Source organism: Euprymna scolopes, chromosome 46 (assembly GCF_053919585.1).
Source record: "Euprymna scolopes isolate OS-2025 chromosome 46, ASM5391958v1, whole genome shotgun sequence".
Classification (NCBI taxonomy): domain Eukaryota; kingdom Metazoa; phylum Mollusca; class Cephalopoda; order Sepiida; family Sepiolidae; genus Euprymna; species Euprymna scolopes.
This window is the reverse complement of record NC_136527.1, coordinates 69,104,609-69,121,979: the sequence shown is the minus strand read 5'-3', so window position 1 is coordinate 69,121,979 and position 17,371 is coordinate 69,104,609.

The window sequence follows — 17,371 nt, the reverse complement described above, 5'->3', positions numbered from 1 at the left end:
TAAATTTCCAAAAACACTTATTTTTTGTTTTAATTTACAATATATTATTTATTCATATTTTATCTTCAATTTGTGATATATAAAACTTTGGTGAGTACATTAATTATCCAAATTTTAATAAACATTTAAAAATGGAGGGGTGAATTAAAAAAATGTTTATCTAAAATATATTTGGTTGATTAGAAAGAGCATAAAATTTCACATGGACTCTGAAAATATCGTAAAAATATACCCAATAAAATTTTTTTTATAGATTTTTAAAGTTTAAAAATTGAAAAACATATTTAACTCATAAAATTCAATTGATTTCACCACGTAAAAAAATGGTTGCATCAAGGCGCGCCGGCACTTTGTAAACATTGTTTTAAAAAAATAAAAAATAATATTACTATTATTTTTTAACAACTTTAATAGTTTATTTTGGAAGTATATTCCATAAAGAAAATAAACAACCCACTTTTAAAAGAGAAATTACGAGTTTTTTTAAAAAATATTTTATTTGCAGTTTCGTGTTAGGGGTGTTGAAAATTCCCCCTAAATTCTGATAGACCTAGTGTTACGCCTTTTCATTATTTTGTTGTACAAAATGTTCGGAAACTTTGTCCTAAGATTTCTTTTCATTAACTGTTTGGCGGGTGACGGAGACGTATCTTTTAATAGAATGGATATTTATGCTGATATTGTTCAAATGGATTTCTTTTCATTAACTGTTTGGCGAGTGACGGAGACATATCTTTTAATAGAATGGATATTTATGCTGATATTGTTCAAATGGATTTCTTTTCATTAACTGTTTGGCGGGTGACGGAGACGTATCTTTTAATAGAATGGATATTTATGCTGATATTGTTCAAATGGATTTCGACAGACTTTTTAGTACCTTTTTATTGTTTAGATGTTTCTTTCTTCCAGTTCATCTGCTTGTGGGAAATTGTAATAAGCTTGAATTTCAATTTCTTAGCAAATTGTTCAAATTACAATGATTGGTATTCCGGTCCATCGTCGCTAATCACTATTTGTTGAATACCAAACTTGGCAAAAGTGTTTTATTTTTTAACTTGTTAATCACTAGGTGTGACATACAGTTGTCTAGTTTATGGATATCGAAAGATCTCGTTGTATAGTCTATGATTACAACATGTACAGTGATATATAGAAAACATATCAGTCGCAAATTTCGTCAATGTTGTTACAGATATTTCGGGGTGTATGAACGATTCTGATGGTTGCTGGTTTCTATGCTTTAAAAATATGTGCATGTGCTTATCATATTTTTTATTAGATTGTTATTATTGATGCATGTGCTTATAATATTTTTTATTTGATTGTTTATATTGGTGCATGTGCTTATAATATTTTTTATTTGATTGTTTATATTGGTGCATGTGCTTATCATATTTTTTATTTGATTGATTATATTGGTGCATGTGCTTATAATATTTTTTATTTGATTATTTATATTGGTGCATGTGCTTATCATATTTTTTATTTGATTATTTATATTGGTGCATGTGCTTATCATATTTTTTATTTGATTGTTTATATTGGTGCATGTGCTTATCATATTTTTATTTTATTGTTTATATTGGTGCATGTGCTTATCATATTTTTTATTTGATTGTTTATATTGGTGCATGTGCTTATAATATTTTTTATTTGATTGTTTATATTGGTGCATGTGGTTATCTTATATTTTAATTTGATTGTTTATATTGGTGCATGTGCTTATCATATTTTTTATTTGATTGTTTATATTGGTGCATGTGCTTATCATATTTTTTATTTGATTGTTTATATTGGTGCATGTGCTAATCATATTTTTTAATTGATTGTTTATATTGGTGCATGTGCTTATCATATTTTTATTTGATTGTTTATATTGGTGCATGTGCTTATATTTTTTATTTGATTGTTTATATTAGTGCATGTGCTTATCATATTTTTTATTTGATTGATTATATTGGTGCATGTGCTTATCATATATTTTATTTGATTGTTTATTTTAGTGCATGTGCTTATCATATTTTTTATTTGATTGTTTATATTGGTGCATGTGCTTATCATATTTTTATTTGATTGTTTATATTGGTGCATGTGCTTATCATATTTTATTTGATTGTTTATATTGGTGCATGTACTTATCATATTTTTTATTTGATTGTTTTTATTGGTGCATGTGTTTATCGTATTTTTTATTTGATTGTTTATATTGGTGCATGGGCTTATATATTTTATTTGATTGTTTATATTGGTGCATATGTTTATCATATTTTATTTGATTGTTTATTTTAGTGCATGTGCTTATCATATATTTTATTTGATTGTTTATTTTAGTGCATGTGCTTATCATATTTTTTATTTGATTGTTTATATTGGTGCATGTGCTTATCATATTTTTCATTTGATTGTTTATATTGGTGCATGTGCTTATTATATTTTTATTTGATTGTTTATATTAGTGCATGTGCTTATAATATTTTTTATTTGATTGTTTATATTGGTGCATGTGCTTATCATATTTTTATTTGATTGTTTATATTAGTGCATGTGCTTATCATATTTTTTATTTGATTGTTTATATTGGTGCATGTGCTTATCATATTTTTATTCGATTGTTTATATTGGTGCATGTGCTTATCATATTTTTATTTGATTGTTTATATTGGTGCATGTGCTTATCATATTTTTATTTGATTGTTTATATTGGTGCATGTGCTTATCATATTTTTTATTTGATTGTTTATATTGGTGCATGTGCTTATCATATTTTTTATTAGATTGTTTATATTGGTGCATGTGCTTATCATATTTTTTATTAGATTGTTTATATTTGTGCATGTGCTTATCATATTTTTATTTGATTGTTTATATTGGTGCATGTGCTTATCATATTTTTTATTTGATTGTTTATATTGGTGCATGTGCTTATCATATTTTTTATTTGATTGTTTATATTGGTGCATGTGCTTATCATATTTTGTATTTGATTGTTTATATTGGTGCATGTGGTTATCTTATATTTTAATTTGATTGTTTATATTGGTGCATGTGCTTATCATATTTTTTATTTGATTGTTTATATTGGTGCATGTGCTTATCATATTTTTTATTTGATTGTTTATATTGGTGCATGTGCTTATCATATTTTTTATTTGATTGTTTATATTGGTGCATGTGCTTATCATATTTTTATTTGATTGTTTATATTGGTGCATGTGCTTATCATATTTTTTAATTGATTGTTTATATTGGTGCATGTGCTTATCATATTTTTTATTTGATTGTTTATATTGGTGCATGTGCTTATATTTTTTATTTGATTGTTTATATTAGTGCATGTGCTTATCATATATTTTATTTGATTGTTTATATTGGTGCATGTACTTATCATATTTTTTATTTGATTGTTTATATTGGTGCATTTGCTTATATATATTATTTGATTGTTTATATTGGTGCATGTGCTTATCATATTTTTTATTTGATTGTTTATATTGGTGCATGTGCTTATCATATTTTTATTTGATTGTTTATATTGGTGCATGTGCTTATCACATATTTTATTTGATTGTTTATATTGGTGCATGTGCTTATCATATTTTTTATTTGATTGTTTTTATTGGTGCATGTGGTTATATATTTTATTTGATTGTTTATTTTAGTGCATGTGCTTATCATATATTTTATTTGATTGTTTATATTGGTGCATGTGCTTATCATATTTTTTATTTGATTGTTTATATTGGTGCATGTGCTTATCATATTTTTTATTTGATTGTTTATATTGGTGCATGTGCTTATCATATTTTTATTTGATTGTTTATATTAGTGCATGTGCTTATCATATTTTTATTTGATTGTTTATATTGGTGCATGTGCTTATCATATTTTTATTCGATTGTTTATATTGGTGCATGTGCTTATCATATTTTTATTTGATTGTTTATATTGGTGCATGTGCTTATCATATTTTTATTTGATTGTTTATATTGGTGCATGTGCTTATCATATTTTTTATTTGATTGTTTATATTGGTGCATGTGCTTATCATATTTTTTATTAGATTGTTTAAATTTGTGCATGTGCTTATTATATTTTTATTTGATTGTTTATATTGGTGCATGTGCTTATCATATTTTTTATTTCATTGTTTATATTGGTGCATGTGCTTATACATATTTTTTATTTGATTGTTTATATTGGTGCATGTGCTTATCATATTTTTTATTTGATTGTTTATATTGGTGCATGTGGTTATCTTATATTTTAATTTGATTGTTTATATTGGTGCATGTGCTTATCATATTTTTTATTTGATTGTTTATATTGGTGCATGTGCTTATCATATTTTTTATTTGATTGTTTATATTGGTGCATGTGCTTATCATATTTTTTATTTGATTGTTTATATTGGTGCATGTGCTTATCATATTTTTTATTTGATTGTTTATATTGGTGCATGTGCTTATCATATTTTTTATTTGATTGTTTATATTGGTGAATGTGCTTATCATATTTTTTAATTGATTGTTTATATTGGTGCATGTGCTTATCATATTTTTTATTTGATTGTTTATATTGGTGCATGTACTTATCATATTTTTTATTTGATTGTTTATATTGGTGCATGTGCTTTTATATATTATTTGATTGTTTATATTGGTGCATGTGCTTATCATATTTTTTATTTGATTGTTTATATTGGTGCATGTGCTTATCATATTGTTTATTTGATTGTTTATATTGGTGCATGTGCTTATCACATATTTTATTTGATTGTTTATATTGGTGCATGTGCTTATCATATTTTTTATTTGATTATTTTTATTGGTGCATGTGGTTATATATTTTATTTGATTGTTTATTTTAGTGCATGTGCTTATTATATATTTTATTTGATTGTTTATATTGGTGCATGTGCTTATCATATTTTTTATTTGATTGTTTATATTGGTGCATGTGCTTATCATATTTTTTATTTGATTGTTTATATTGGTGCATGTGCTTATCATATTTTTTATTTGATTGTTTATATTGGTGCATGTGCTTATCATATTTTATTTGATTGTTTGTATAGGTGCATGTGCTTTTCATATTTTTTATTTGATTGTTTATATTGGTGCATGTGCTAATCATATTTTTTAATTGATTGTTTATATTGGTGCATGTGCTTATCATATTTTTATTTGATTGTTTATATTGGTGCATGTGCTTATATTTTTTATTTGATTGTTTATATTAGTGCATGTGCTTATCATATTTTTTATTTGATTGTTTATATTGGTGCATGTGCTTATCATATATTTTATTTGATTGTTTATTTTAGTGCATGTGCTTATCATATTTTTTATTTGATTGTTTATATTGGTGCATGTGCTTATCATATTTTTATTTGATTGTTTATATTGGTGCATGTGCTTATCATATTTTATTTGATTGTTTATATTGGTGCATGTACTTATCATATTTTTTATTTGATTGTTTTTATTGGTGCATGTGTTTATCGTATTTTTTATTTGATTGTTTATATTGGTGCATGGGCTTATATATTTTATTTGATTGTTTATATTGGTGCATATGTTTATCCTATATTTTATTTGATTGTTTATTTTAGTGCATGTGCTTATCATATATTTTATTTGATTGTTTATTTTAGTGCATATGCTTATTATATTTTTTATTTGATTGTTTATATTGGTGCATGTGCTTATCATATTTTTCATTTGATTGTTTATATTGGTGCATGTGTTTATCATATTTTTTATTTGATTGTTTATATTGGTGCATGTGCTTATCATATTTTTTTTGATTGTTTATATTAGTGCATGTGCTTATAATATTTTTTATTTGATTGTTTATATTGGTGCATGTGCTTATCATATATTTATTTGATTGTTTATATTGGTGCATGTGCTTATCATATTTTTATTTGATTGTTTATATTGGTGCATGTGCTTATCATATTTTTTATTTGATTGTTTATATTGGTGCATGTGCTTATCATATTTTTTATTAGATTGTTTATATTGGTGCATGTGCTTATCATATATTTATTTGATTGTTTATATTGGTGCATGTGCTTATCATATTTTTATTTGATTGTTTATATTGGTGCATGTGCTTATCATATTTTTTATTTGATTGTTTATATTGGTGCATGTGCTTATCATATTTTTTATTAGATTGTTTATATTGGTGCATGTGCTTATCATATTTTTTATTAGATTGTTTATATTTGTGCATGTGCTTATCATATTTTTATTTGATTGTTTATATTGGTGCATGTGCTTATCATATTTTTTATTTGATTGTTTATATTGGTGCATGTGCTTATCATATTTTTTATTTGATTGTTTATATTGGTGCATGTGCTTATCATATTTTTTATTTGATTGTTTATATTGGTGCATGTGGTTATCTTATATTTTAATTTGATTGTTTATATTGGTGCATGTGCTTATCATATCTTTTATTTGATTGTTTATATTGGTGCATGTGCTTATCATATCTGTTATTTGATTGTTTATATTGGTGCATGTGCTTATCATATTTTTATTTGATTATTTATATTGGTGCATGTGCTTATCATATTTTTAATTGATTGTTTATATTGGTACATGTGCTTATCATATTTTTTATTTGATTGTTTATATTGGTGCATGTGCTTATATTTTTTATTTGATTGTTTATATTAGTGCATGTGCTTATCATATATTTTATTTGATTGTTTGTATTGGTGCATGTACTTATCATATTTTTTATTTGATTGTTTATATTGGTGCATGTGCTTATATATATTATTTGATTGTTTATATTGGTGCATGTGCTTATCATATTTTTATTTGATTGTTTATATTGGTGCATGTGCTTATCACATATTTTATTTGATTGTTTATATTGGTGCATGTGCTTATCATATTTTTTATTTGATTGTTTTTATTGGTGCATGTGGTTATATAATTTATTTGATTGTTTATTTTAGTGCATGTGCTTATCATATCTTTTATTTGATTGTTTATATTGGTGCATGTACTTATCATATTTTTTATTTGATTGTTTATATTGGTGCATGTGCTTATCATATTTTATATTTTATTGTTTATATCGGTGCATGTGCTTATCATATTTTTATTTGATTGTTTATATTAGTGCATGTGCTTATCATATTTTTATTTGATTGTTTATATTGGTGCATGTGCTTATCATATTTTTATTCGATTGTTTATATTGGTGCATGTGCTTATCATATTTTTATTTGATTATTTATATTGGTGCATGTGCTTATCATATTTTTATTTGATTGTTTATATTGGTGCATGTGCTTATCATATTTTTATTTGATTGTTTATATTGGTGCATGTGCTTATAATATTTTTTATTAGATTGTTTAATTTTGTGCATGTGCTTATCATATTTTTATTTGATTGTTTATATTGGTGCATGTGCTTATCATATTTATTATTTGATTGTTTATATTGGTGCATGTGATTATATTTTTTATTTGATTGTTTATATTGGTGCATGTGCTCATCATATTTTTTATTTGATTGTTTATATTGGTGCATGTGCTTATCATATTTTTTATTTGATTGTTTATATTGGTGCATGTGCTTATCATATTTTTTATTTGATTGTTTATATTGGTGCATGTGCTTATCATATTTTTTATTTGATTGTTTATATTGGTGCATGTGCTTATCATATTTTTTATTTGATTGTTTATATTGGTGCATGTGCTTATATTTTTTATTTGATTGTTTATATTGGTGCATGTGCTTATCATATTTTTTATTTGATTGTTTATATTGGTGCATGTGCTTATCATATTGTTTATTTGATTGTTTATATTGGTGCATGTGCTTATCATATTTTTATTTGATTGTTTATATTGGTGCATGTGCTTATCATATTTTTTATTTGATTATTTTTATTGGTGCATGTGGTTATATATTTTATTTGATTGTTTATTTTAGTGCATGTGCTTATCATATATTTTATTTGATTTTTTATATTGGTGCATGTGCTTATCATATTTTTTATTTGATTGTTTATATTGGTGCACTTGCTTATCATATTTTTTATTTGATTGTTTATATTAGTGCATGTGCTTATCTTATTTTTTATTTGATTGTTTATATTGGTGCATGTGCTTATATTTTTTATTTGATTGTTTATATTGGTGCATGTGCTTATATTTTTTATTTGATTGTTTATATTGGTGCATGTGCTTATCATATTTTTATTTGATTGTTTATATTGGTACATGTGCTTATCATATTGTTTATTTGATTGTTTATATTGGTGCATATGCTTATCATATTTTTTATTTGATTGTTTATATTGGTGCATGTGCTTATCACATATTTTATTTGATTGTTTTTATTGGTGCATGTGCTTATCATATTTTTTATTTGATTGTTTATATTGGTGCATGTGCTTATCATATTTTTATTTGATTGTTTATATTGGTGCATGTGCTTATCATATTTTTTATTTGATTGTTTATATTGGTGCATGTGTTTATCATATTTTTTATTTGTTTTTTTATATTGGTGCATGTGCTTATCACATATTTTATTTGATGGTTTATATTGGTGCATGTACTTATCATATTTTATGTTTTATTGTTTATATTGGTGCATGTGCTTATATTTTTTATTTGATTGTTTATATTAGTGCATGTGCTTATCATATATTTTATTTGATTGTTTATATTGGTGCATGTGTTTATCATATTTTTATTTGATTGTTTGTATTGGTGCATGTGCTTATCATATTTTTATTTGATTGTTTATATTGGTGCATGTGCTTATATTTTTTTTTGATTGTTTATATTAGTGCATGTGCTTCTCATATTTTTTTTTGATTGTTTATATTGGTGCATGTGCTTATATTTTTTATTTGATTGTTTATATTAGTGCATGTGCTTATCATATTTTTTTTGATTGTTTTTATTGGTGCATGTGCTTATATTTTTTATTTGATTGTTTATATTAGTGCATGTGCTTATCATATATTTTATTTGATTGTTTATATTGGTGCATGTGCTTATCATATTTTTTATTTGATTGTTTATATTGGTGCATGTGCTTATCATATTTTTTATTTGATTGTTTATATTGGTGCATGTGCTTATCATATTTTTATTTTATGTTTATATTGGTGCATGTGCTTATCATATTTATTATTTGATTTTTTTTATTGGTGCATGTGGTTATATTTTTTATTTGATTGCTTATTTTAGTGCATGTGCTTATCATATATTTTATTTGATTGTTTATATTGGTGCATGTGCTTATCATATTTTTTATTTGATTGTTTATATTGGTGCATGTGCTTATCATATTTTTTATTTGATTGTTTATATTGGTGCATGTGATAATCATATTTTTTATTTGATTGTTTATATTGGTGCATGTGCTTATCATATTTTTATTTTATTGTTTATATTGGTGCATGTGCTTATATATTTTATTTGATTGTTTATATTGGTGCATGTGCTTATCATATTTTTATTTGATTGTTTATATTGGTGCATGTGCTTATAATATTTTTATTTGATTGTTTATATTGGTGCATGTGCTTATCATATTTTTTATTTGATTGTTTATATTGGTGCATGTGCTTTTAATATTTTTTATTTGATTGTTTATATTGGTGCATGTGCTTATCATATTTTTATTTTATTGTTTATATTAGTGCATGTGCTTTTTTTATTTGATTGTTTATATTGGTGCATGTGCTTATCATATTTTTATTTGATTGTTGATATTGGTGCATGTGCTTATCATATTTTTATTTGATTGTTTATATTGGTGCATGTGCTTATCATATTTTTATTTGATTGTTGATATGTGTGCATGTGCTTATCACATATTTTATTTGATGGTTTATATTGGTGCATGTGCTTATCATATTTTTTATTTGATTGTTTATATTGGTGCATGTGCTTATCATATTGTTTATTTGATTGTTTATATTGGTGCATGTGCTTATCATATTGTTTATTTGATTGTTTATATTGGTGCATGTGCTTATCATATTTTTTATTTGATTGTTTATATTGGTGCATGTGCTTATCATATTGTTTATTTGATTGTTTATATTGGTGCATGTGCTTATCATATTTTTTTTTGATTGTTTATATTGGTGCATGTGCTTATCATATTGTTTATTTGATTGTTTATATTGGTGCATATGCTTATCATATTTTTTATTTGATTGTTTATATTGGTGCATGTGCTTATCACATATTTTATTTGATTGTTTTTATTGGTGCATGTGCTTATCATATTTTTTATTTGATTGTTTATATTGGTGCATGTGCTAATCATATTTTTATTTGATTGTTTATATTGGTGCATGTGCTTATCATATTTTTTATTTGATTGTTTATATTGGTGCATGTGTTTATCATATTTTTTATTTGATTGTTTATATTGGTGCATGTGCTTATCACATATTTTATTTGATGGTTTATATTGGTGCATGTGCTTATCATATTTTATATTTTATTGTTTATATTGGTGCATGTGCTTATATTTTTTATTTGATTGTTTATATTAGTGCATGTGCTTATCATATTTTTTATTTGATTGTTTATATTGGTGCATGTGCTTATATTTTTTATTTGATTGTTTATATTAGTGAATGTGCTTATCATATTTTTTTTTGATTGTTTATATTGGTGCATGTGCTTATATTTTTTATTTGATTGTTTATATTAGTGCATGTGCTTATCATATTTTTTTTTGATTGTTTTTATTGGTGCATGTGCTTATATTTTTTATTTGATTGTTTATATTAGTGCATGTGGTTTTCATATATTTTATTTGATTGTTTATATTGGTGCATGTGCTTTTCATATTTTTTATTTGATTGTTTATATTGGTGCATGTGCTTATCATATTTTTTATTTGATTGTTTATATTGGTGCATGTGCTTATCATATTTTTTATTTGATTGTTTATATTGGTGCATGTGCTTATCATATTTTTATTTGATTGTTTATATTGGTGCATGTGCTTATATTTTTTATTTGATTGTTTATATTGGTGCATGTGCTTATCATATTTTTAATTTGATTGTTTATTTTAGTGCATGTGCTTATCATATATTTTATTTGATTGTTTATATTGGTGCATGTGCTTATCATATTTTTTATTTGATTGTTTATATTGGTGCATGTGCTTATCATATTTTTTAATTGATTGTTTATATTGGTGCATGTGCTTATCATATTTTTTATTTGATGGTTTATATTGGTGCATGTGCTTATAATATTTTTATTTGATTGTTTATATTGGTGCATGTGCTTATCATATTTTTTATTTGATTGTTTATATTGGTGCATGTGCTTTTCATATTTTTTATTTGATTGTTTATATTGGTGCATGTGCTTATCATATTTTTTATTTGATTGTTTATATTGGTGCATGTGCTTATCATATTTTTTATTTGATTGTTTATATTGGTGCATGTGCTTATCAACTGAGTGGTCAACAAACGATTCGCCCCTTTCGGGGCGCGCGCGCCCGCGCACCTCACGCCACCTGCTACTGTAGGTGAGGCCCGAGTTTACAGACAGTACGTACGATTTACACGTTCTCTATCCTTATGGCCTGAATTCACTTTCTTTTTTCCCCCCTGTGGCTTTGGCCCATCAACAGACAACAAGTTAGCGTCCACGCTCTCGGCTTGAAGACCTTTCCACCTGGACAATACCAACATTGCGTGCAGCTTTACTGATGTCAACCCTCTATCCTTTTCTTTGTCTACACGCTGGACTGTCATCCCCATTCCCACCACATTACTCACTCTTCTTTCCACGTGCAGACATGAACACGTGTTACACCTAAAACCTTCAGTTTTCAACAGAAAATAAATGACATATTTATTTTTTTCAGCAATTGAGTTTTTGTTCGTTCATTCCATTCGTTTCATTATTTTCTTTTGTAGCGAGCTAGGATATTTATACCCTGGTCCGCAACAGGATTGTCAACTGATTTTACATCCAGATTCACCATAATATAATGAGTGACTGGTAATTTGCCTCTGCCGCCAAAACAGTATTTTTCTATTAAGCCTTTTATGTGTATTTTTATTATTTCGTTAATCCTTTCTATTACTCCTATCGCTGGTAGCTTAAACTGCTAGTGAGTCTGCCGAGGTTGGCTACTATCGCCGGTAGCAATACGTGAATCGACGCTGACTGACTGCTGCTGCTGCTGACGGGAGTAACTTCACTGCTCGATGGGCTAACTGATCTGATCTGCTTGTCGAAAAACCGGCTGTATATACTATTCCTGCGGACGTAGTTGTAGACATGAGTAGTTCCCTGGGTTAATGTATCGTTTTCGTTTCTGATTCGTGTTTGTTTTTATATTCTAGAGCAGAGAGTCATCTGACTGGGGATTATATTCACTTGTCATATCAAATTGAATGTGATAAAGTCGTGAATGTATTCGAGTGAGGATTGTACTCTTACAGTACGTAGGTCAATTATTTGTGTTCATGTGTATGCTGGAGACACGTCGGCTGTGATGTTTATGCTTTGAATTAGATTAAGATTTTTTGGTTGGGATGGCTTGCGGATTATGCCGTTGAGGTAGACACGGAAAGAAACAGGTTTTGATGCTGTCGTGTGCATTTGGATAGTTATTTGTGTTGATGTAATATGTTAAAAAAATCCGTTTTGTTTAGAGCCTTTATATAGATTCCGTATACCATATTTTTGTTTAGATCCTTTATATAGATGTCTGTATACAATATTACTGGTACTTGTGCACTTTAACATCCGTTTTCCATTAGTCGCCCACGGCAAAAAACGGAAAACACCGGAATTTAACAAGCGAGTAAAGAAAAACTAACCGACGTACTATAACAAGCGAACGTATGTATATTAAAAAAATAAAAGATACAAAATACAGAAAGGAAAACAGAAACCTAAATTACAAACATTTTACTGTTTTATTATCTTTTTAGACAATTGTTTTCTTTTATTGAGGGAGAAGAGTAATAACTTTTTTTTTTAAAATTTCGGCAGCCGACGATTGCAGCTTATGTGAAACAATTTTTGATTGTGCATTTTATTTTGCAGCACATAATTCCTAATGTTATATCTTTATATTATATTTGATTTTAAATCATTATATTATATATATATATATAATTTTAAATCATTATATTATATATATATATATAATTCTAAATCATTATATTATATATATATAATTTTAAATCATTATATTATATATATATATAATTTTAAATCATTATATTATATATATATATAATTTTAAATCATTATATTATATATATATATATAATTTTAAATCATTATATTATATATATATATATAATTTTAAATCATTATATTATATATATATATATATATAATTTTAAATCATTATATTATATATATATATATAATTTTAAATCATTATATTATATATATATATATAATTTTAAATCATTATATTATATATATATATATAATTTTAAATCATTATATTATATATATATATATAATTTTAAATCATTATATTATATATATATATATAATTTTAAATCATTATATTATATATATATATATAATTTTAAATCATTATATTATATATATATATATAATTTTAAATCATTATATTATATATATATATAATTTTAAATCATTATATTATATATATATATAATTTTAAATCATTATATTATATATAATTTTAAATCATTATATATATATAATTTTAAATCATTATATATATATAATTTTAAATCATTATATATATATAATTTTAAATCATTATATATATATATAATTTTAAATCATTATATATATATATAATTTTAAATCATTATATATATATATAATTTTAAATCATTATATATATATATAATTTTAAATCATTATATATATATATAATTTTAAATCATTATATATATATATAATTTTAAATCATTATATATATATATAATTTTAAATCATTATATATATATATAATTTTAAATCATTATATATATATATAATTTTAAATCATTATATATATATATATAATTTTAAATCATTATATATATATATATATAATTTTAAATCATTATATATATATATAATTTTAAATCATTATATATATATAATTTTAAATCATTATATATATATATAATTTTAAATCATTATATATATATATAATTTTAAATCATTATATATATATATATATATATATATATATATATAATTTTAAATCATTATATATATATATATATATAATATAAAGCCGATTAAAAATTAAAAAAAACTGATTGCATAAAATGGTAGATGTATCGAGACACAGGAATGGGTATGTTTGATCTGGCAGAATTGGGGTTCATTAAAATTGTGGGGTCTGCGTTCGCACATGGTCCACAAAATATGGAAATCAAGTTAAATTTAAAAAAAAAATACGTTTACAAGTGTTTTTGATATAGATATACATAAGAATACTTTGATAAGTATGTTTTAACATAAATAGGGATGGTATAATAAAATTGTGCGGTTTGCGTTCGCGCCTGGCCTCCATAGAATGGAAATAGGCACAAACTTTAATAAAGACGTTTCATATCTGTCTGCGTAAGTATACTTTGATAATTATGTTTCAGTTTGAAGAAATCTATATATTAATTTGCTTGTACGTGCGGTGTCACGTCATCATCATTGCAAACATTAATTAATGAAACGCGTCATCATCATCGCAAACATAAATTAATGTGAATTATCTACCTTTATTGTTCAATCTTTATCAGTTTAAATATAGTATATTATTTTACTTACATTTTTAACGATGTCTTCTGGAACGCTTATGTTTTTTTTATTCATTAATAAATATATTTTTTACATTTAACGCTACGAGTTCGTTTTTTTTTATATTGTGCCATTTTATCTTTTTTATTATTTTTATTTACTTTTGGAGTGAGCCTTACATAAAAACAAAAAATATGTTCAGAAATAAATGTTACAAAAGTCAAGAATAAATCACCAGTCACCATTGGCAAATACACTGAGTAACACAGAGTCAAAACATATTTTATGTCTTGTTCTGTTTTGTTTTTGTTTTACGGCATATCAATCCTTTTTCGTGTTATTTAATGCTGAATCGAGTAATTTTGTAACATTTATACAGCTTCACGTTGTTTACATAGTTATTACTTATTTTTTGTTCGTTTTATTTTGCTTCTTTTACAGGCAGTCATCATCTTCTAATGCCCACCGACAGGGCATACATATTTAAATACTATAAAAAATGAACACAACAATTTTTTTAAATATTTGTTTCATTACTTACGATTAAATTTATTTAAATAGATATTTGGGTTTGTATTACTGTACACATAGATTCGAAAAAGTTGTCAAAAAACAAATATATAACAAATAAATGTTATCAAAGGCAAGATAATTACTTTTCTACTAAACTGGATATATATCTTTCGTGTTTTTATTCAATGTAACATGTTTATTCAGCTCGAAAACCATACAGTGTTTACCGATGTATTGGAACATTCAAGCTGGAGTCTGATTCTCTCTTTAACACGGTAAGTTTGGGAAAAGATGTTATAAATAAAAAACCGGATAAAATACTGTTAAAAACTCGCTCAATACATGTTACTGTGATATAGGTTGACATATATTCGGCGGGTTTTTAATAGTATTTTGCATAGTTTTTTTTTTATTTATAACACCTTTTTCCAAACTTACGGTGTTAAAGAGGGTGTGGAGACGCCATCTTGAATTTTCGAATACATCGGTAAACACTGTATGTTTTTCGAGCTGAATAAACATGTTACATCGAATAAAAACACAAAAAATATATCCAGTTTGGTAGAAAAGTAACTTATCTTGCCTTTGATAACATTTATTTGTTATATATTTGTTTTTTGACAACTTTTTCGAATCTATGTGTACAGTAATACAAACCCAAATATTTATTTCCTATTTAAAGATTTTCAGTATATTTTATTTGACTAAAGAATTTTTCCATTATTTTTATTACATTGTTAGGTGAAGTTTCAGAATAGTTAAAACCATATTAAACCATATTAAGAATGGCTTTCAGCATGATTCTTACAATAGCGGTATCAAAGATTTTTTTTTCCTTATTTTAAAACAAATTATTAAAAAAAGATACAAGACCATTAATTTTTTTTTCATTAAATCGCTATTTAGGTGAAGGTCCAAAATAAGAATTTAGGAAAACTGGTCCCTTATTGAATAAATATCGATTGAAAACACATTTTATGATCGTTCTTGAAGGAGATATTGTTTTTTAAAATAGACTATAGCCCCCACCCCCCATAATATTTTTTACAAATATTTTTACTTGTTTAAGGTTTTTTTTTTTTTAAAAAAATAAAATCGCTTTTCTAAGCGTCCGTTTTCTATCTAACTGGCTAAGTTCTTAGTGGCTTCACTTATTTAAAGCGTTTATTATGTTCATAAACGAGACCGCATATTTTTTTTTAATATTAATATAAAAAGAATTTACTTATTTACTGTTGTTTATAAAAGGGTAAAATCGATTTTTCTACCTCGCGACCGTTGTTTGTTGTTTAATTTATTTGGAATCGTTTATTCGGTAAAGAAAAAAAAAACCCACAGAAAACAAACAAAAACATGTCGAGTGTTACGTGAGATCGAGAAATAATGTCCGGTATATCACATCTTCTTGGTAATCGCTAAACAATAGAAAATTAAATAAATTACTGAGGGAGATTTGGTTTTAAAAAAAAAATAATAAACTTTATTATTTTTTAAAAATATAATTTAGGGGGGGGGGTATAAAAACTATATCTCCCTCCGAAAAACAACCAACAAAAAATGAAATTAAAAAGATTCTTGATAAACGATAGCGGAGTTTTCAATAAAATTGATTAATAAATTTATTTAGTGATTACTTTTTCTCTTAATGATTGATTTTAGAATTTTGAAGTAAAAATTAAAAAAATTAAAAATGAGTTAACGAGAGATTGTTAGCACATGGCATCTCTCGCGCCAAAAAATATTTCGCTTTTAATTTATTAGTTAATTTTTGCAAAATTTGACAGGACGACAATAAATGTTGATACTTGATAAAATCATAATTTTAAATAACGTAAATAAATAACGTAAGTATTTGGTAGGAGAGAAAACAAAAACATTAAAAAAAAAACAAAAAAAACTATCATAATTAAAATCCAAAACAAAAAGTAACGAAGAATCGAATCGCTCCGTTTTTTTTATTTTTTGGTTTTGCTTTTTATTATTGTTTTTATGACTCCAAAAAACATCGTTAAAATAAGAACAAAAAAAAAATGTGTAATTAACTTTGTATGAACATAATAAACGCTTTAAAATAAGTGAAACCACTAA